At 34.6% G+C, this 24185-nt stretch overlaps 1 protein-coding gene across 2 annotated transcripts in view; it reads left to right on the forward strand.

The window, feature by feature from the left end:
- Positions 1-24185, forward strand: part of LOC131072310 (disease resistance protein Roq1) — a 42115-nt gene that overhangs the window by 5015 nt on the left and 12915 nt on the right. The window lies entirely within an intron of this gene.

A 24185-nucleotide genomic window follows, 5' to 3' on the forward strand; every position in this document is an offset into this window, starting at 1 on the left:
TAGAAAAGTTATTAATAATAAATAATTGGTTCTGAGAATGCAAAAATTGTGTTGGAAGAAGCATGTCGAGATCTACGAACTAATTCATTCGAGTTCCTCTTATTCCAACAGGCACGGATCCTGTGCACAACTTTTATTGTCCCCAACTCTCTTGTTTTTGTTTGTATTTTATTTTTCACTCTTACTGTGAGTTTTTTAATATCAGACTTGGATTTAATATGTCAAAGAATCAATTGCATTTATTTATTTATCCTTTTTGCAAATAGTAAAATCGAGCCTCTTTAGTTAATTTCAATATCTTTGATTGATATGGATGTTTATTTTTAAAATATTTGAGATCTGGTTGAACCATATCTATTAAAATATGATGTGTTACATGATAAAATTGAAGGTTTCAAATTATTTGTATCTAATATAGTTAAATATCAATTAGATTTATAATGAGAAGATCAAATAGTCGAGCGTATACCAATAGTTATGAGGGACATTTTCTCATTATGTCTAAATATAAAAATATCAATAAATATTTTTAAAAATAAATAATTTATTCTAATACATGTCATTAATAAATCAAAATATGTACAACTACTCATCATCCCATAAAAGAATGCAAATAATCGTAGTCAAAATCTAGCTACACATAAGAACTTAGATAATCTAACTTATTGCTAATAAAGATTACATATTAAATATTATGTAGTTGTCATCACATTTAATAGTTTGAACTTATGCAATCTTACAACTCTTTTGTTCAAATACATACAATATTATTGTTATATTAATTACATAATAATTTAAAATCCACACAAGTGCACAACTTTTGATCCTAAACCAAATAGATAAAAATATGAATGTACAAATTCTAGTTTAAATACATACGAGTGTCAATCCTTTTTTTTTTCAAGTAATATGCAATCAATGCCCATTTTGAAGACTTGCACCACAAATATTAAACTACCTATACAAAATAAGAAACTATAAGGCTTACCATTTGATGCATAAATTCTATTAATATAATTATTAAAATTCAATTTTTAAACTGAAATTATTTTCTTTTGAATATTCATATTTGAACCCAGCAGGCCTTCAAATTAGCAAATATATTAGAATATGTAACCTTACAAAATAACATATTTATTGGTTGTAGGCTTGGGAGTTCTAGGGTGAGATTTTAAATTTGGTTATTATTTTGGCAAGACTATCTTTTACTAGCTAGTCATGCTCCAAAGAGGAGCAGTGTCATGAAAACTTGGGCCACATAATCAGTTTGAACGAGATATTCAACAAAAACAAAAAACTTACTAAGAGCTCAAATGGGGAGGATTTAAGGCAAAAAATAATCAACTATATGGCTCTCATAGATGAGTATTAAACCAATTAATACTTATACGCAATGAAAATATTGATTGCGATAACCTCCTAAATACAATTTCTACTTATAGAAGCTAGAGTATTCTTCATGATGATAGAGTTCTTTGTGAGAAAAAAATCTAAATTTAAATAGACTTTTTAGATATAGAAAAAGTAAAGATTCATGTTTTGATTTCTCCAAAATAATATTTAGTAATTTAGACTTTAAATTATCTATTACTTTTTGTCCTAGATGGGGGCTTTTCCAAGTCCATCTAGATGAATAACTTGATTAAGACTTTAATAGATAGAAATTTACAAGATCCAAGGTTGACTTCAATTTTGATGTAGCTCTTTCTTAAAATTAATAAATTTATTAGTTTGTTTTTTAAAATAAACTCATGTTTCTTCTTATCTACAAAGGTGCTTGCATTTAATAGATTATGTTACATCCTTATTTTTAGGAATAATATTTTTTTACTTATTTGCATTATAAAGAAAAAAAATGCTATTATGTGAAGTTTATTGTAAGCACTCATTGTTGTCATTATGGTTGTGAATGAAGAATGTTATTCAGAATTAACATTTTATATATGTGAATACCTTGAATAGTAAAAAGATGTTGCCTAACTACTTTTGTGTACCTAAGTAGATGTAGAGAATCACATCACCTTAGAGAAGAGAGGGAAAGTATCATCAGGGAGAGGTACACAGACATGGGAAGAGGTTGAGACTGGTCATTTAATCTTCTACTTAGAGAAGACTTGTTAGTGGGAAACTTCTTCTTATGGTGAATAATTATCCAAGTAAATCTATTATTACAATCAGAATAGCTCTGACCCATAAGAAGAGGTAGGCCAACAACAACAAAGGCAACAACATTACTAGCAGAAACAAGCATATTAGGGGCAACAATTATATTAGTAGAAGTAATAAATAATTATTAGAAATATCAACTAGAAAGACAACAGAGCCATAACCTCTCATTTTATCATTAGCCGGAGATAAGGATTGGAAAACAACACCACTAGGAAAATCTGCAACAAGATGGATAGGAGTAGAAGAAACTAGATCAATAGATGATCCTATATCCAAAGACAACTCAACAAAACCAGGAGAAGTAGCAAGAGTGGGAGATTTAGACTCTTCTAAAACATCAAAATCCTCAGAAGAAACAACATCAGAAAAAAATAGTAAGATGATCATGAACGCCATTCTTCCATGAAATTTTAAAGAAGGATGCATGTGAGCACTATGGGGGTACTTAGAAGTGAAATGCTCTGTAGCAAAATAGCACATGTAGTGAAATGTCTTCCCCTTATAGTCCACCAACTAACACCAAGATCTATCACTAACCTATAGAATAAATTCTCCAGGAAGAGATTTGAAATATCCACTTAAACAAGAATGCAAACAAATGAAGTGTGACCAAAGACTTTGGTCCCTGAGTCTACCTTAAAAAATCTACCTATTTCCAATAGCTATAAAGGCTTCATCACACAAAAAATGAGGGGGAAGATAAGACAACCTTACCCACATGCTTGAAAAATATCAATTGAATCTTTCAAAGGTTTGAAAGAAGAAATTAGGGATGCATAGAGGGGGGATGCGAATCCCACTGGCAAGGTCCATCATTAGTCACAACCTACCGTTCATCCTTAGAATCAAAGAACGCCATGAAAAAACCTCTAGTAGAAGGTTAAAGCTCTATTTTTCCTCAATCAAGTAAGAGCAAACTTCTTGAACCTAGTGGTACAAGTCAAGAAGAGAATGCCAAAAATGGAAAAACCTATAGACTAAACCATGCTTGAAAAAATAGTCCTCACAATCTAGCATTGCTTCTTGGCACCAAAATCAACATGCAAGATTTTTCTAAGCAAATCTACATAGGAAGCATGTTGATTGGGTCCAAAAGACCCAAGGGGAGTAATAAAGGAGCCCCAACTATAGCCACCTTAAGATGAGCATCAAGTTGAGAATATCCCCCACCAGGAGCCAAAATATCCACCACTAAATTAAGCAGAGGTAGATTTGCAACAAAAGATAGCATCCCAAGGAGGGGTGGAAAAGCAGAATTTGAAATATGCAGGGATGAGTAGAAGACATCTCCAAAGCAATAGTTACTACAAATGCTATTGTTATCTATAATTAATTTCTTGAGATTGTTGATTTGGTTAATTTCTTAAATTTAATAGTTTATTGATTTAATTTTTATTCATTTAAATTGGGATTTTTTTGAAAAATTGCACCAATAGTGCTAAAATTTTGTATTATTGGGACTTATGGCCAAATAGTTAGCATTAATACTGAAAAATTATAAGATAAGTATGTAAAGCCTTAGGAGAAATTATTATTATTCTTATCAATTTTCTAAAACAAGATAGCTTGTAATTGTTAAGCTCAAATCATGATCATTAATAAATATAGAAACTTAAAAAGTTAAATTTTTTGTTGATTTAAATATATTAATCTTAGGATCTTAGAAATAATAGTAGGTGACATTGTGATCATTCCCTTCTTATGAGACTTGTGTCACATTTTATACACTTGATCAAACTGGGACACCATTAATGTAATAACTTAAAATCTACAATAAAGCATTAATGCTTAAAAATGTGGTGTTCTTGGATACACACGTTAGAGTAAGAGAAACACCCATCCTTGTTTTATTTAGATATTATTGAATTATTACTTTTCTTTGTTGAAATTGAAAGTCATGTTTTCTTAGCTGGACATTGGAATGATTGCTTCATATTACAAAGACTTCCATGAGGAAGTCTAATCCTAGGGAGAGCATGTGATGATATTTTGTGTACAAGTTTGCCCCTTTTAAAAGATAAATCAAACCCTTTGCGACCTATTGAACTAGAGACAAATATGCAACAAACATTTGGAGAAGCTGTTAATTAAATTAGCAACTTTTCTTTGGATTTTAGAGGTACAACTCCCTTTTATGATATAATTGGGGTTTTTATGGGATATGTTTTTAACTAGAAAGTGGGAAAGGCAAACATGAAAACAAAACAAAGGAAAAGAACAGGGCTGAAAATGACATAAATAGGTGACTCAAAGTCCACCCATTCATTATAAATGGACTGACAGATATCCTTCTCACATGATGTAAATGCATCAAGACTCAAATTTCTGCAAACATATACATCCATAACATAATATGCATATAAGATCAAATAATTAATTGCAAATACCAAAGTAAATGCTAACCAAAAGAACATGCATGAATACAAAGCTTCAAATAGTTCCCATTTTTAAGATCACTTTCAAAACCATTAATTCTCTATTTTCTACATATAAAAATTATTTTTCTGAAATGAAAAACATGCTATCAGTTTTCATAACTTAATTTTAAAAACACTTCAAAATTGATTGATTCTCACTCATGCATCAAAATGCAAGGGGGGTCAGTCCTCTCTCTTCTCTTTTTCCTAATGCTATATATACCTAAAAACATTTGTAACTGTTTTTCGAAATAACAATATTTGAAAACAACCATTTTTTAAAAGAAAACCGACAAGTTACTTTATTTTTAGACCTTATAAAAGCATAACCTGCAACACTAATAAGGCACCATATCTCAATTATCTCAAAGTGTAGATTTTTTGGATTCCTTGATCATTTGTTGAATATGGGTGTCAATCATTTCAACTTTCTCTTCTTCTTTGGCTAACACTATACTCATCGTTTCGGGCCAAAATAGTAAGCCCAAAAATAATATCTTCTTGTGAACTCTCCATCATATTCTTGTTCGACTGCATAACTAGAACAATACCTTCCCCTAGAAGTATCATTATGTTGAAGGCTCACTGTAGGACAAAGCTTTCTATATTATGAGTCAATCTATTTTGGTGATTGTGAATTTCCCCCTTGTAGGAGAGGATTGTGAATCCCTGCTTATCCCTTTCCAAAAGATGAGAATAACCTATACAAGGCTACCGATTTGTCAAGTAACTATTTTCTGGCTAAATTTTAAAAAAGAGAAGAAACTAGAAATGTTGCCACCTTTTACTTATTGACAAATGATATTGATTTTCTATGTCAATGTAATAATACCATTCATTTTCAAAATTCATGTTAGTATTGTTCACATGTTTTAACTCTTATTCTTTATGAAGCGCAACATTAATTTCATTTAATTTTTGGCAATGAAAATACTTCCATCTCATCTCTAAAATTGTGCCAATAACCCATATGTATCCACCATCTAATCATCCATTAATGCACCTTGAGCATAAATATCTTGAAAAGACTACACCTCGGGAGATGGATAAATCCTTTAGTCATTTCTAAAGCCTTGAACCATAATTGCCAATGGGTTTTTAGAGTTCTAAAAACCTCTGATTGCCTGACTATGAAGGGGACAAGAACCATTCAGATTTGGGGATGTTGGAGAACAATCAAGTAATTGACAACTATGGGTTCTTCCCGAGCTATGTTATATGTTATGGAAATGTCTGGAAAGAAGGTAGGGTTGATTTTGCCTCCTTTGTTTTTATGATAACTCAAAGCTCTATATTGAGTAAAAGCTCTGCTGTTCAAAGACTCTTTATTGAACTCGTTGGATTTTCCTTGAAGATATAAACACATATGACACAAGAAGGCTCTGTGTGAGACAAAAAATTGTCTATTAAGATAGAAAATTTTCCTTCTTTTGATGAAAGCCTTTGAGCTCAATGGTCTTTTCTTCAAATTGATATGTTGATGAAGATTCTTCTTTCTCAAAATGTGAAGGATGGTCATATAATTTGATATCTGGTTTTCACTTTGTTTTGATGTTTGTCAAATGTTGGTTTTGAAAATTTGTGTTGGATGAATACTTGTTTTTTAATTGGTTTTTTATTTTCTTTGACAAGAAAACAGAGAAAGCACACAAACAAAATAATGTTGCCTCAAAAGGCACAAATAAATGTGGGTCTAAATCAACCCAATCTTTGAACTTTTTGACCCCTTTTTCAAATGTTTTGTGAATGTTATTCCAAAAGCATGAAGCCGGCTTAATTTATCACTTGTCTGACACAAAACAAAGACACTTCAAACACACTTTATCCCTAAGGTCAAATGGCCAGTTGCGATAATTTCAGCCCACATCTTTATATTTCTTCAACTTTGTTACTACATACCTTATGAATCCTGCCGTAGCAGGTAAGGATGTGATATACTAAGTCTTGCGCGATCATAACAGATAGATGATCCCTATGATGGGGGAGTCACCACTTTTATCAAGCTACAAGTAGCCTTTCAAAAAGCCCTGTTTCTACTCAAGGAAATATGTATGGTGAATATCTTGGGAGAAAAACCATCTATGCTCTTGCACTGAATTTATCACAAATATCTTCAATCAATAAAATGGGTGGGTTTTTATATAAAAAGGTCTCTAGTAATGTTCGATGTTTTTGGACATAAGTTCATTTTGCAGTGACTCACTTAAGAGCCTTGTAACTTGTGGTGTAACTTGTGGTGGGGCCCATATGTCCTTTCGGCAAGTTACACTGTAGGAACAACTATACCCAAGGCTATAGCTTTTATTCACACTTGATTTCTATAGCAGATCGAAGGATTTATCGCGTGAGGTCGTTCCCAAGAGTGATGTGTCTCTTGGCAGGCCTCTCTTAAAAAGATAAAATTCTGAGTGTTACTAACACTTTTCTCTTGCACCTAGAACCACGAAAGCCAAGGGAGAGGATAGTATGTGTTAGAAGTAGGACCACTCGACAAACTTTGCACAAGTGTGCCAATCACCAAAAACATTTGTTCTTTTTAACCAAGTTTATAGCAATGTGATCTAACTATTTGGAGATGTTGCTCCAACAAAAATGGTGTTCTTTTTATCTTCAAGGCAAAATGTTTTGTAATCTAGAAACTTGAAATCTTGGTCAACTGAATTGAGAACACGTTTTTGCTTGAAATAAATCGATGGAACTTGAAGGGACAAATGGCTTGTTCTTTTTAATCTTGCCCAAAACGAAGTGTTGATTGTGAATTTTAGTTTTGATGCAAGAAATAAAAATTGTCTTGTTGATTTTTAAGCACCAAATTCAAATTGTCCCTAACTTGCAAAAAATAAATTTTGTTGGATTTTGTGGTTCTTTTTAATTGGACAAGTGAGATTCTTTTTACAAGCCCAAACAAAATATGTGATTCATTTTAAGAGCCTAAAATGAAGTGAAGTAGATTTTAACCAAGAAAAGAAAGTGAATTCATTTTATCCTAACTTTAAAGACAAAGTTAGCAACATAAATAAATCTACTTCCTAAGCTTAAATGTTGGAAATCGTACAAAAATGGGGTTAGTCCAAACCTGCACAAAAGATAACTAGTTAGTAAAATCCGAATGTTTGGTGGGCTTCTACAAGCCTAGTATTTTTGGTTTTTCGGTTACAAGGAAATTTTTTAACAACTCTTTGTTACAATAGCGCTACTTTGTGTGGAAACAGAAGCGCTATTTAACACGAAAGCGCTAAATAACCAACGAAAGTGCTAAAAGAAGTTCAAACGTGCTATAAAAAGAGACATTAGCGCTAAAAGAACTCTGTCAAACAGAATTAATTCTGTCAAACAGCGAGTGAAAGCGCTAAAACTAGGAGCGATAGCACTATTTAATGGTCAATAGCGCTAAAAGAAAGACAATAGTGCCAGTTGAGAGACAATAGCGCTAAAGTACCAACTTTCGAAGGCGCTAGACCCTGAACAAAGGCGCTAAAGCGCGACTTGTGTGTTAATTAAAACATGAAAAAGTTAGTAGTTTTAAAAAAAAAAGATATCAGAAGGTTGTGTGTTCAATTCACGTCGGGTTCACCAAATGATGCTCTACAAAAAGGGATGGTTAGGATATTGTCAAGACAAACACAAAACAACAAGCAACAAATAAGTGTTAGTGTTAGAAATCACCAATCAAAAACTATCCTAATCAAGCATATCAAGAGAGACACAACACATAAAATAGAAAGCTTGATAAATCTAAGAAATGCAACAAGGCATCTCAAAATGCCCTCCACCATGCTTGTAGCTACTCCTCCCTTGTTCCTCTCCTCTCCAAGTTCCCAAATGAGTTTAGCTCTCAGTAGCTTTTTGCACTATTCTTGATGTCTTATGGAGGTTCAAGATTGTAGAATGGAAGCTTATGAGAATGCAAATGTGAACAAGCTAAAAAAAGATATTATATAATTATCTAATGTAAATTTTATCCCAAAATGACAAATGTAAATGATTATGCTAAATGCTCTCTAAATTTCACTATAAATTAGATGCATACAAGATTTCAGGATCTGGATTATAAAGAAATGAAATCTATTTATAGGTAAAATGGAGCAATGGATGGTTGAGATTGAGTAATCTTAACAAGAGCCAGGATTGATGGGTTTATGATCCATGTGGGGACTTTCAATCCAATCCGAGGATGACAAATGTCAACAAGAGATGGGTTGAGAGGAGAGGAAATAAGCATTAAATGCTTGACATGACTTGAGGGTTAACGTGGGAGGTAAGGTTAATGTTGAGTTAAAAGAATAAAGCCATTATCCAATAAATAATGTCTTTATCCAATGGATAAACTCTTGTGCAAGAGTTAGTGACGATAACCATGGTGAAAGCAATAAATGCTTGAAGAGACCCATGAGTTAAATGAGGGTTGAGTTAGAGGGAAAGTCTCTAACCATGTGGGTGAGTTGAGTTAACCATAAATGGTTAAGGTCAATGCAAGAAGATGAGTCCACTTTTTGGCCAAAAAGTGGAAGTGTTTTCCCTGATTTTCAGATTTTGTCTCATTTGAGCTTAAATTTTGAAACACTTAGAGATTGAATCTTGGAAAAAGTCAGTAATATAAAAGATAGCCCTCTGAGTGTACTTTCCAAATATATAATTTATTTTAATACCCACATAATAAAAAATAACTTTTTAAATGGAGTTCTGAAAACTATGTTTTAAAAATGCCTGTTTCAGGACCATACCATGCATGTGTACGACCCACACTTTTTGACACAATTAAAATTATTTTCTCAAACCGTTTTGGGAAATGGCTTGTAACACACTGAAGATTGATGAGCATATTTTTCTGTATTTTTTTTTCTAATATTTTTTTTTAATTAATTTTTTAATGGCCGTAATTATCGTTTTAAAAATTTGACGTGTACGACCCACATAATTTGATGTAAACTTAACATTTTTTGATTTTTTTTTTTTAAATACAAAAGAATTTTGTGTAGATTGATGACATATAATTTTTTTTCCAAAATTCTTTAAAATAAAAAAGTTATTAAATTAACAAAATTAGTTAATATTTCAAATTTATGGACCCGATTTAGTATAAATTAAATGAAAAATAGTTAAAATAATCAATTTTTAAATAAATTTACATATTTAGAATTTAGACAGTATAATCTGAAATGGGTTTTAATTTCGTATAAAAATTCTCTGATTAGAGGCGCGTAAACTATTTCTGAAGTTCATATTTGAGCTTTCATTCATGGAGATTTGAATTTGCAAGTCCATGTCTCAAGTGTGGCCATCCTAGGCTTATCTCGGGCCTAATCCCGAGCCAAGTGGCGGGTTGTGGAATCAACATCGACAAAACGGGCCACCGTTTTCAAACAAGGGCGGCTTGTGGAAAAAAAAAGAAAAATGTCATTTAGAAACGGGGGCCAGCTTTTAAACAAAACGGAACGGGCCCCCATTTTGTTTAAAAGCGGGGGCCCGCTTTTAAACAAAATGGGGGCCCTTTTTTTCTTGCTTTGGACCCCCATTACCTTTCGACTCGGGAGCCCGAAGCACAAACGGGCCCCCGTTTATAAGAGCGCGTTTTCCAATGCATGGACTTCCGCGATTTTGTGACTCATTACCTTGCACTTGCCCGTTATGTAAGAGCCATTAATGGTCATATAAGAGCAATTAGTGGTTTGGAAGACTTTAGAGGTTAGCTTGTTGAACACATAAAGCATTAAATATTTTCCAAAGACTTTGGAGTCTTTGAGAAGTGACTTCAAGTTGCTTAGGAATGTGACAATATTTAGGGGATGGATTAGGCTAATTAGGAATGGTTTAGAAGAGTCTAGAAGAGGATTTAGAATTGCAAGTGGGTTTGGTGGGTGAGGGAAAATAGGATTTAAATTAAAATAAAATTAATTTATTTCAATTATGGTTGGAACTTGTATTTGTAGGAGAATGCAAGTGGGGGGGAGTTTAATGATTTTAAATAAATGTTTTAATTATTTATTTAAAAGAGGAAAGGAAATTAAATTAAATAAATAAGATTTATTCATTTAATTGATTGTGAATTTGGTTTAATGAATTAATTGAAATAAATTGAATAATTTATTTAATTAATAGGATAATGGTTGAGGAGGAATTAATTAAATGTTAATTTAATTAACTGTTGGCTAGTGGGTTTATTAATCAAATAAATAGTAAATATTTATTTAATTAGATGGACAGATTTATGTGACTACAAGAACATTCTTCCTTGGAAAGGTAAGCCATTTGTGAGTCCAAGAGAGAATCCTTTAAGAAACAGAAGCGGGAATTCTTTCCCAAAAATTATGTTTCTCAAATCCAGTAAAAAAAGGAATCCCCAAATACTTACAAGGATACTAACCAACAGTGAAACCCCAAAAGTTAATCATCCTTTATTGCACCAAGGGGGAAACATTAAGAAAAAAATAAAATTAGATTTAGCACTGTTCACCTTCTGACTAGATAAAGTAGAATAATCCCTTATAATCCTACTAATAACTCTTGCCTCACTCATAGTGGCATGACCAAACAATAAAGTGTCATCAACAAAAAGGCAATGAGAGTGTCTAGCAACCATATTTTGAATACTAATACCCTTCCAAAGACCTCTCTCTCTTGCGGCTATAATAGCTCTGCTAAGAGCTTCGGCTAAGATAATAAACAAGAAAGGAGACAAAGGGTCCCCTTGCCCAAGCCTCTAGAAGAAGAAAAAAAAAACACAGGGAACCATTCAAAATCACAGAAAACCTAGCAGTAGAAATACATGCATAAATCCATTTCACCCACTTGACCCCAAACCCAAATTTTTTAAGAACAGATGAGAGAGCCTGCTAGCTAATCCTATCATAAGCTTTCATCATATCTAATTTAAAAATCATAGCAGGAATAGAAAGATGAGAGATAGAATGCAAAATCTCATGAGCCACAATGGCCCCTTTAGCCGTCTCCCTTCCTGGAACAAAACCACCCTGTTCACTCGAGACAATCTTAGAAATAAGCTTGGCAAGCTGCACAAAGATTGCTTTAGTTATAATCTTATATAATGTATTACATAACGCAATTGGTCGAAAATCAAAAAAGGAGTTAGGATTCTCTGTTTTTGGAATGATGGCAATAAGGGTTGTGTTTAACTCTTTCAGAATGGATATGTGGCACCTAGCCTCCTCTAAGACAAGAAAAAGTTCCTCCCCAAGAAAAGACCAACACTTTTGAAAAAATAGAGCAGTAAAACCATCCGGCCTAGGAGCCTTGTCAGGTGCCATAGAGAAGACGACCTCCCTAACTTCATGAGCAGAAAAAAGGTGCCATTAGCATCTTATAATCCTCTACAAAAATAAGTTTAGGGATAGCCGAAGCAAAGCTATCATCAAAAGCAAAAGTTTCCTCAGTCAACAAAGATTTAAAAAACCTGACAACCTCAGTGGCAATATCCTTCTCCTCAGAAAGAAATACCCCATCATGATCTTGAATACAAGAAATCCTACTCCTCTGACGTTCTATTTTAGTGGATGACTGAAAAAATTTAGTGTTCCTATCTCCTTCAACAAGCCATAGATCCCTAGATTGCTGCCGCCAATAGATTTCCTCATGAGAAAGAACTTCCTCAAGCTGAGAATTTAACAATTTATGCTTAGCAAAGGTAGCAGAATGCATCCCAATATTCATAACCACAGAATTTAAAGCTTCAAGCTCTTCCTGGATTCTAGATTTCTCAGAGAAAATGTTTTTAAAATGCAAGACATTCCAGGACTTAATCTTTTCTTTAATAAAGGAGAGCTTTTTGACAAAGAGAAACATTCTAGTTCCAGAAATAAAAAGGGTCGAGGCCCACCAAGATTCCAAGAGCATCAGAAAAGAAGGATCTCTAAACCACATAGGCTTAAATTTGAACGAAGATTTCCCAGGAGCCCTATCATCCAAAATAGACAACATGATTGGAAAATGATCAGAGCCTGAATTGGGCAATACCATAGCAACAACATCCACATCTGAAGAGACCCAATTATCAGAAATCAAAAACCGATCAAGTCTTTTGGCAATCTGTGAAAAATCTTTCCTCATATTTGTCCAAGTAAAAGGACCATTCAAAGTTTTATAGTCCATCAAACCATTATTCTGAATGAAAGTAGTAAAATCAACCACAATACGTTTATTCGGTAAAATGCCCCCAATTTTATCATCCTCACAAGAAATAGCATTAAAGTCTCCACTAAAAACCACAAATTGTCCCCACAGGGGAGAGGAAGAAACAGTTAAAGAATCCCAGAGGGCTCTTTTCCCCAAGATAGAAATTGGGCCATAAACATTAAATAACCATAATTTAACATTAGAAACTTTTCTTTTTACCAATGCCAACATGCAGAAAGGGGCAGAGACAAACAAAGATAATTCAATAGAAACATCATTCCAAAGAAAAGCTAAACCCCCAGAAGCCCTCGCAGAGGGGGAAACACAAAATTTCCAAACTTTCTAATTAGAAAACAAAAAGTCAACAACCTGCATACTTAACTTAGTTTCTTGCAACATAAGCGCATCACACTTCATTAAGTCCAACTTTGACTTAATCAAGCGTCTCTTGTTAGCCCCTAACATTCCAAGAAATGACCTTCATTGCCCTCGAGGGGAGGCATTCTCTCCCCTCTTTTCAATAGCATCACCAAAACCAACAATGCCCACCCGAAAAGAAGCCTGAAGACTACGTTTGGAAGAAACCGACCTAGTAAAAGGAGGGCTAAATTTTGTTTTCCTTTTCATAGAACCAGAACTTGGGCTCAAAAGCGTAGACTGAATGCCAACATCTATTTCCAACTATGTATAAAACACCTTTGGCTTCCTACCTCACTTTGCAGGAGAGGGAGAAGGAGAGGAGGGAGACAAAGGAATCTGAACCAGAGACTTGTTAATTACAGGGTCAAATTCAACACTACTGACCACACACAAGGCATTCTCATAATCTTGAGCTTTATTTGGAGAGAGAACTTCAAAAGGATTGCAGGTTGGAGGGATAACTAAGGAGGAATTCAAATTGACCAAGTCTTGATCAATCGCATCTACCACCTTATCAGTAACATCAATATTCAAAGTAATATTATATTTAGAAACCAGCCTCTGAACTTGAGAAATTAAACCCTCATCAGGAAGAAACGAAGTCAATTCAAACCCATTAACCAAAGGGTGTGACTCCCCCTAAGGCAATCCAGCCTCAAGCCCTTTAACAGATTTAGCAAAATTCTTAACCAAACTCCCCTCATTAGGTAGTCCTAAAGGAGGATCTATCCCCATAAGACCATTATCTTTCTGCACATCCACCATAGGGAGAGATGCATCCCCAATAGGGATAGCATTCTCCAAATTAGAAACCCCTTGAGGATTAGTTGATTTTGACATACAAATAGGGTGAGAAGCAATGTGCGTTCGATTTTAATGTCCGATAGAAGAATCAAGGTTTTCAACATTTATATTAGCAAACTTTGAGGGCCGAACCACCTTATCATCAAATGACAATCCTTTAAGGGTAGTAAATAAAGAAGAATCCATAACCACAAAAGACATAACAAACCATTCAGAATCACAAACGATGCTATGTCGCCAAATCCCATCAATAGATTTTAAATTACAATTACAAGGGACCACAGAGGATGAGGTAAGTAACACACAGATCTCAACCCTAAAAAAACCATCCTCAAATACCGAATGCGAATGAATAAACTTTCCAAAGGAATCCCCAATTCTTTGTAAAATATCAAGGTCAAAAAATTCATACGGAAGCCCGGGTAGCAAAAACCAAGTAGGGATAGTTTTAACAATATCCTGAGTAGCAGAAAAAAGGGGTTTCCAATTCTCAACAAAAATTAAATTACGAACAAACCAAAAGAATGGTTTTGCCAGAGCTTATTTTTTAGCATCTTCAAAATCAAAGATAACAATGAAAGAGATCGAAGAAAGAACCTGAAAGTAAAGCGTACCATACCAGAGCGAATGAATCTTATGATGAAGCTTTGAGAGAAAAATGTTATCACCCCAAACCTAAATTAATACGACCAAAGAATGCAAATCCCTAGCTTTTTTGTCAAATGGGGCTTCAACCGCAGAAATACAAGGTATCGGCAGCCAAACCTTATCCACCGAGGTCTCCTTACTCAAAGGCTTGTCCTTATCATGAATAGCTGGAATTGCCATAGATGGTCATGAAACCCCTACGGAATTTTCAACAACCACCTTACCAGAACCTGAAATGCTTCTAGGGTTATTTCCAGACCCCCCATTTCTTCGAAAATTTGCAGATGAATCACGAGAGGGCTTCTGATTAGGCCTCGCTACTTTCTTTTTCTGTGGACGAAAAAAGCCCTTGAAATATTTAGACCTCGGCCACCCACTATCCCTGCGTCGCCACTCATTCTTCTCCAAAGTAAGCACATCAACCCACTTCCCATTCTGAAACACCCATTGAGGAATGTGGTCACTCTGCAAACCAAAGGGATCCAAGGGAGGAAGAGGATCGCCAAGGGCATCTTCACCCCAACTCGAGTTTCGCAGCGAAACCCTAGAATGCGAAATTTTGCCCATTGTGAACCTCCTCAAGAACAACTAGTAATTATTTTTTATATTTATTATTCATTACATCGTATTGTCTATTCATCATGTCATTTGTATCTAATTTGTTTTATTACATCTACACATTATTTATAAATCTAATTATTAGATAAAATAAATATTATTTTTATAATTCTAAATTAATTTAGAAATTACTACACAATGTTAAGAAATCTAAAAGACAAGATCATAAATACTAAACCTCCTCCATTGGTCTTAAAATTAAAAAAATAAATATTATTTACAAAACCTATTTAAATTTTTACTAGTTTCATTTTTTTTTTAAATTTTAAGTTTTGTTTTGACTTGTAACTTTTAATATAAAAATTAAACTCTTAGTTTTATTAATTTCAATATAGTTTTTTTTTTTTTATCGATAATTGGCCAAAGCCTAAATAGCTTTTGACTGGAGCTATGAACCAGTAGGGACACAGTAGGGGGGGCCATCCCCATTACATATCTTTGAATTATTATTATTATTATTATTATTATTATGTTTGATTAGACTGACCCCAAGACCTTCCCCATCCTATGGAAGGCCAAGAGTCACAGCTTAGAATTCCACTTCAGATGTCCCTATTGGGAATTAAACTTGGGTCTCCACAGTGAGAACCCAGTGTTTTAACCAGTTAAGCTCAACCCCTTGGACTTTATTTTTATTTTTATTGTTTTATCATAAAAATAGTTTTATTTTTTAATTTATTTTATTTTAAAAGTCTAAAAATTTATTAAACGTATTATATTTAAAATTTAATTATACTTAGCTTCAATTTGATAATAATTCTAAATATTAGTTAATATTGATTTATCTTTCAAATCTTCGTATTTGTCTTCTCCTATTTTCTTCCCCCCTTTCTATATTCTTTATCTTTGGCTCTATCTTTCTCTTACCATATATATCTATCTCTCCATCTCTTTCTCTCTCTATATCACTTCATGTATACCCCACCCTCATTCTCTCTCCATATCTACTTATATCTTTTACTCTCTCTTTGTTATATCTCTATCTCTCATTCTTCCTCTATATCTCTTTCTCTCTACCTGTCCCTCTCTATTGTAATCTCTCTCTTTACCTCTCGCTATCTATTTGTCTCCCCTTTCATCTCTTATTCTATCTTTATCTCTACCTCGATCTTGCTCTCTTTTCATCTATCTCCACACATGTCTTTCACTCGTTCATCCCCCCTCTCTCTCTAGACCTTTATATCTATATCCCATCCCCTCTGTATCTCTATCTCTAGATATTTATTCTTCCATCCCTCTTGCTAACTCTTATCTTCTTATATCCCTATATCTTTCTCTACTAATTGAACTCATGTACAACATAATTGTATGCAAAAATAGGCCATAATTTTTCTTAAATGACCTTCCTAAATAAACCATAATTTTTCCTAGATGGAATAGATGTAGATGTATATATAGAGGGAGAGATATGAAGAGATAAAAAGATATGATAGAGATATGAAGTGATATATATATATATATATAGAAAGGTAGACAATGAGAGATAAGGAGAGAGTGATATAGATGAAGAGATAGAAAGATATGGATAGAGATTAGAAGTGATATATAGAGAGAGGTAGAGAGGCGGAGAGATATAAAGCTAGAGAGATGGAGTGAGGGACAGAGGGAGAGAGGGGGACATGTCTATAGATAGAGAGGGATAGAGGAAGATAGAGATAAAGATAAAGGTAGAGGGGCACTTGACATGTACAACTGCTTACATGTCAAGTGCCCTACTTAAAAAATCTGGTTTCAAGTCCACATGGTCAGATATGATGCCACATCACATGCCTTTTTCGTCAGGGTGTCCAAAATGGTCCCAAAAGAAGTAAGACCCATAGGGGAAGAGCACCGGTTACCATACATGTTCCAATAATGATTCACTCCTTGCACACCCAACCCTCGAATTACTAACTTTAAAGAAACCAATTTTTTTAAACGAAAAAGTCCATTAATAAATTTCGCATGTACTAATAGCCACCCATTTATTTTTAGCATTTTTGGACCATAATTGGCCCATTTGTACACTTTTATTGGTACTCATAGTGCACGACTACTGGGGCACTTGCACATAAGTATTGGCAATTTTAAGTGGATGTCTATTGGGGCATCTTTAAGCAAAAACTGGGTGACACTTTGAAATGTGTACTTTTTTACCCTTGCATGCATAATGGACCCCACAGTGTGCATCGTTACTAACTAGAAGCCAAAACAATAGCTATAAGCAATTAAGTCACATGCGTAGACAATAAAAAAAATATCGTCATAATCTGATGTACCTTAGTTATAACAACTATTGGTATGATTCCCCTAGTTGTGGACCAAGTCATGTTTATTGGTGTGCTAATGTGGCATCACATAATTAGTTGCTTTTTCAAATTTATAGGAATCTTTTTAGTGATAAGTATTGACATGACACTTTTTGTGCTCCACTAATAGACTAATTGTGCCCCGCCATTGGACCTAGCTCCACGATAGGGTCCTTATACACACTATTTAAACATCACATTCTAAAGATTTGATAGTGAAATACTCAATAATGATTTAACAATGAAAAAATCAATAACAATTTTACATCTCATTTCAAATAATCCATTTTTTATTAGCCAAAATTTATATTTAATCATTGAACTAATTCATATTTAAAAATAAAAATGACATTTAGGGTGAGAAGGTTCAAAGGTCTTTGCATAATTTATGTTTTTTATTAAGGCAAAAACAAGTTTTGAAGGGACTTGGAACCCTTTACAAAAGAAGATAAGTTTTGACTTAACGAGACGTTAAGCCCAAACCGATCACCACAACAAAGCAACCCCATAGAAGACAAATACAATGTAACACCGATGGGGTTGAGAGAAAGAGAGCCAAAGAAAGAGTTCCCAAAAACAATAGGCTCCCACAACCTAAATTAGAACTAGATAAAGACCAAAAAAAATCCAGGCAAGGTTCCCCTAACCAAAAACCTTCAATATTTACACTTAGCACTACTCACGTGGGAACGAAGAGTCATATCAAAAGAGTGTTTTGAAGGTTTAGCTTTCTTACCCTTAACAGTAATCCAACCCTCCTTCACCTGAGTTGCCTTTTCATGCCAAGCCAGTAGAGGTCCACCATCAAGCTGATTGAACCTCCCTTTTGGCATAGTCATTTCAAAAAGGCCACCAGAATTAATAGCCAAAGCATGATATCCAAAAATATCAACTTGGGGCCAAATCCCACTCAGTAGGAGATTTCGTTGGAGACTCTAACACAATTTCAAGAACCCCATCAGGGGATGCCCTGAGATCCTGTGATTCTACAGCAACCACATCTGAAAAGCTCCTAAGTTGTTCAAATTTCTTCATGACCGTATAATGTTGATGAGATGCACCATTCCACCATGTGGCTTTTGGAGCCATTTTCTCAAAACCACAATGTGTCGCAACATGACCAATTTTAAAGCATCTTCTACAACAGATGAGGTGCCCTCAGATTTCTTCATGACCGGATAATGCTGATGAGATGCACCATTCCACCATGTGGCTTTTGGCTTTGCATAATTTATGTTATTTTCTACTATCATTTTGTTTGTAATATAATACCTAGAATTTTGTAGTAATTTTTTTTTTTATATCGAAATACGCTGAAAATAATACAAAAAAGAATAGCAGTCCAAAAAATGGAACTGCAAAGGAAGAACACACTACATAAGAAAAGTATGGACCTGCCCAGCTAAGGCAATAATACTTGACAAAACTACAAAATCAGATAAGTTTAGCACAAAAGCTACAAAGAACTAAGACACCAGCATCAAAGATCTTCAAAATACAATGATAACAGCCCATCAAGGCATAAAAGACTACTTACAAAACTTACAACACAGACATTAAGACAATCTGAACTTGAAAATACTATGCAGCTGCCTTGCACAAAGAAAACCCTTATCATGAAGCTACATAAACTGGTACTTGATTTCTTTAATCTGCTTATGATAACGTGACTCGAGCTTCAGCTGCGAACAAAGGGACACAAACTGAAGAATGATGTTAGAGTAAAACCGAAGAATTTACATATCATGATGCAAAAAATGATTAGAAAACATCGTTGAACATCTACTTCTCCAAATAGTAAACAAAATAGTTTGCCGCATAGACTCAGCTATAGCATTATTATGAATTCCATGACACAATAAAGCCTTTTTCCAGCCCAAATTATGATTAAATATTGGAGAAAACCGAGTATTTATAATATTCCATTTCTTTCTAGACAAAAAACGGTCAGCTCCAAGAAGGTCATGGTTTTTGGTAAGTGATGTTGCCAACATAGGGAATACGTGAAGCTACGAGGAGGTAAAAAAATAGAAAGATGTCCAATATATCCATCAATTGATCCTAATTCGTTATAACTGTTTGAAAGATAAAGAAACATAAAGAACACACAACTACCAGAATCCCATGCATGCATGCAAACAATGAAAGATTATGGTAAAATTTCTTCAATATATTTCATCTTGCTGGCTGTAATGTTTACTAAAACATGCAACAAACTGATAATTCATTGTGTGATAAAATTTATCCCTCTTACATACGCATTGCAAAATGCCAAATGCCAAATGCCAGGACAACAACAAATGTTATATTCAAATGGAAATGCGCGGGCAGAGGATCGGGCGAGAGACTTTAAAAACTGAATTCAAAATAAACCGTAGCAGTGACGGTGACTGCCGAGAGTCAGAGGGAGTCAGACGAGCGCGACAGAAACGGAACGGAAACGGAAAGTTAAGAGGGCCCCACACGAGCCACTCCAACGGTATTATTCGAGTAGCACTAATGCAATGGGGCCATCTTTTCACCGCCAATATTGTACTGGGCTGGAATGGATAATATCAAGATTGTTATTATAAAGTTTAATGGACAACGTCAAGGGTGTAGGTATCTTTTCATATGAGAAAAAATCAAGATCGTTAATATATTTAATGGACAACTTCAAGAAATGTAGGTAGCTTTCCATATGAGAAAAAATATGGAATAGGAGTTTCCGGTAATATTAAAATCAGTATTGTTAATAAATTTAATGGACAAGACGTGTAGGGATCTTTCCATATGAGAAAAACATATGGAATACGAGTTTCCGGTAATATTAAAATTAAAATGGTCACTGTTTTGACAGGCAAATATTACTTGTTAAATTTAGCTTACCCCACGACGCCGACATTCAAATTAAGTTTAAGTATCGATAAATTTAACAACTAATGTTTCTCTGTCTTCTGAAATCAGCGACCATTGCAGCGTTAATATCGCTGGAAACATACTCTGTATTTTGTCTTATATCGAAAGATACCTTACATTACTGGCGGTGAAAAGATGGCCCCATTGTATTTTGTCTTATATCGAAAGATAATCAGAAGAAGCACGTTGTCTACTCAAAACAACTGGAGTCATTATTTCCACTGTCGTATTTAATTCAGACAAGACACTATCGATATAACTACTACAATGGGCCCATCTTTTCACCGCCAATAATGTAATGGGATTGCGATGGATAATACCCAAGATTTTTCTAAAATTTAATAGACAACATCAAGATGTCGACCCGCCTTCCAAGATGAAGCGTTCGGCCGGGTCAGAAGGGCTAGTCCAGCCTGGCTATAGATCCTGCTGGACCACAGATCTTGCATAACCTGTCCGGTGCATTTGTAGTTTTTCCCGTATAAGACAAAATACGGAACACGTTTTATACCAATATTAAAGTTGAAATGGTCACTGATTTGACTTGTCATTCAAAATAAGAAATATTAGTTGTTAAATATATTCCACCCCACAATAGCAACATCCGCACATTTATTTTCATGTCTTCATCCCACCCCCACCACACGGACATCCATCCATAAAGCTCTGGTCACTTCACTTTTACAAATTAAAGGTCGTCTAGTGGAATCTGCAATAAAGTACTAGACCATCTATTCACACAGAGTAGCCCCAATGGAATGGGCCAGAATGGGCCATTATTTTGTAGAAAGTTAATTTTTGTTACCATTTTTACTTGTTTAGGGAGAGGGTCAGTAGTTGTAGAGGTTCAATAGTTGTATTTCTATTCAATTGAATGAATTAAAGATTTTAATGTCGTTCACGAGATTAAAGAGTCTATGGGATCGAAGATGACATCCTTAATTAATCTTCAAATTATTTTCGATGTCAAATCTTTTACTATTGATTTTGACTAGGAGGCTTGTAGTCTAGTTGATTATATCTTGCTCAAATAACTGGTGCATGTTGTCAACCCTCAATCCATTTTCGGACTGAGTGTGGACATCCTCATAACTCGTGCACTCCATTATGAAGTACCATTCTGTTTCCACCACCCCTTTATTGCAGAATATGCAAGCTCTTTCCTCCCACTACCGGTCTCACACCTAAAGTTGTGTGATCCATAAAAAGTTTTAGTGTTCAACTATTGCTTCAAAAGATTTTAGTGTTGGATATAAGTTGTATTTTATATAATAACATGTTGTTTCGATAACAACAAATATTTTTTTGTGTTCAACTATTAATTCTTTTATGTAAGATAACAAATAATTTTGATAACAACTCATGTCTAAGTATCTTCTGAATAAGAATTCAACTCAGTGGCCCTTTCAACGTTAATATTGATGGAAATGTATTGTATTTGGTCTTACATGCAAAGATAATACTCGTAATCTTTTTTGGATTCAATTATGTATGAATTTTTAATCATCAACGTTTCGAATCACACTCCATGATTCATCATCAAGATGAAAAGGAATGCTAAGGAGATGAAAAATAGTGAATTGCAAATTTGAGATTAAAAATAGTGAATCTGTCAGACTAACAACGACGTCTATAAATTATTTCAACTTTTATCAAGCTATGTGCTAATTTTCTCCATTCAGCTTATTTCTAAAAACCCATTTGGTGCCAATAACATTTTTGTGCTCAAGTCTGGGTACCAAATACCATGTACCATTCTTTTCTATCTGGTCAAGTTCCTCTTCCATAGCCTTAATCCAGTCTTCATCTTTGTGTGCCTCTTTAAATGTTTTAGGCTCAAACTCAGAAATCATGAAAGAATTTTCTCTGACCTTTCTTCTTGTAAGAATTTCTGTATCCTTATCTCCTATGATCTGCTTTGGATCATGATGTAGCTTTACATACCTAGGAATGATCTTAACTGATTCCTCTTGCTTTTCTTCTTCATCCTCATCTTCATCTACATCAGCATCTACTGGTGTAGGAGCACTGTTACTAGTACTTGGTTGTTTTGCAACCGATTCCCAGAAGGTTACAACCGGTTCATCTACCGCTTGCTCACTCCCAGTTTCCTCAAGTTTCTCAGAGGTTTCATCAACTCTAACACTGATGCTTTCAACAATTCTCTGAGTCCTATTGTTAAAACACTTAAGAGCTTTGCTCTTGGTGGAATACCCTAGGAATATTCCCTCATCACATTTTGCATCAAACTTGCTCTGGTGTTCACTCCTCTTGATATAGCACTTGCTACCGAACACTCTAAAGTAGCTTACTACAGGAGTCTTACTTGTCCAATACTCGTAGGGAGTTTTATCCTTACCTTTCTTGATGAGTACCCGGTTCATAGTGTAGACTGCAGTGCTCACTGCTTCTCTCCAAAAAGTGTGAGCAACCTTCCCTTGAATCAACATCGTTCTGGCTGCTTCGACTACAATTTGGTTGTTCCTTTCTGCTAGGCCATTTTGCTGTGGAGTCCAGGGGGCAGACAGTTGCCTCTTGATGCCATTTTCTTCACAGTACTTATTGACCTCACTAGAAGTGAACTCACCTCCTTGGTCAGTTCTAAGGCATTTGATTCTCTGACCACTTTCTTTTTCAACTAGGGCTCTAAAGGCTTTAAACTTTTCAAAAGCTTCAGACTTGTCTTTCAAGAATGTGACCCACATCATTCTTGATCAATCATCAGTAAGAATCATAAAGTACCTATCTCCCTGAACACTCCTAGTTTTCATAACACCACACAAAACAGTATGCACAAGATCAAGTAAATTATCTGTTGTGAAAGATTTACCTTTGAAGGTTGAGGAAGACATTTTCCCCAGTTGACATTCACTGCACAAAGGATTCTCCGGTTTGTTCAACACAGGCAATCCTCTAACTGCTTTGATCTTACTGGCCTTCACAATATTATCAAAATTTACATGGCAGAGTCTCCTATGCCATATCCAACTGTCATCAAACTTAGCCATTAGAAATTGACTAATATTTGTATTTAACTGAAATAGGTTACCTCTGGTTTGCATACCAGTGGCCATCAATTCACCATTCTTTCCTTTTATTTCGCATACTCCATCTTTGAATTCTAGAGTGAGTCCTTTATCATTCAGCTGGGCTACACTCAAAAGGTTATGCTTGAGACCTTCTACCCAATACACATTATCAGCACTGCTTTTTCCATTTAGAGAGATGGACCCTTTTCCTTTTACCATACATGGTGCATCATTACCAAATCGGACTACACCTCCATCATACTCTTCTAGAGATAGAAACTTTCTCCGGTCACCATTCATGTGGTGAGAACAACCACTGTCAATAATCCACTCATTAGAATTATCAAAGCGGGAGACAAGAGCTTTCTTGTCTGACACATCTTCCTTAACGACTACAAACACTATGTCTTCTCTTTCTTCATCTTCTGATTCATCATCAGTGACACCTTCATCAACTGCAACAAGACAGTTTCTCCTATTTCCTCCTTTGAACTTTTTGAACTTCTCCGGTTTGTCCTTATTATCACTGTTGGGATAGTTGACAACAATGTATCCTATCCTGTTGCAAGAAAGGAATTTCAAAGGGAGCTTACCTCTGTATTTTCCAGTTCCCTTAGGAAGTCTCTTGGAAAGAAGAGCTTCAAATTCCATCAGGATCTCCTCATCATCCATATCTCTGCTTTGTCTAGGTTCACAACTGGTACTAGCTTCTTTTCCTTTTCTAGATAGTGCAGCAGATGCTCTAAAGGCTGATTCAGTCTTCT

Source organism: Cryptomeria japonica, chromosome 7, assembly GCF_030272615.1.
Source record: "Cryptomeria japonica chromosome 7, Sugi_1.0, whole genome shotgun sequence".
NCBI lineage: Eukaryota > Viridiplantae > Streptophyta > Pinopsida > Cupressales > Cupressaceae > Cryptomeria > Cryptomeria japonica.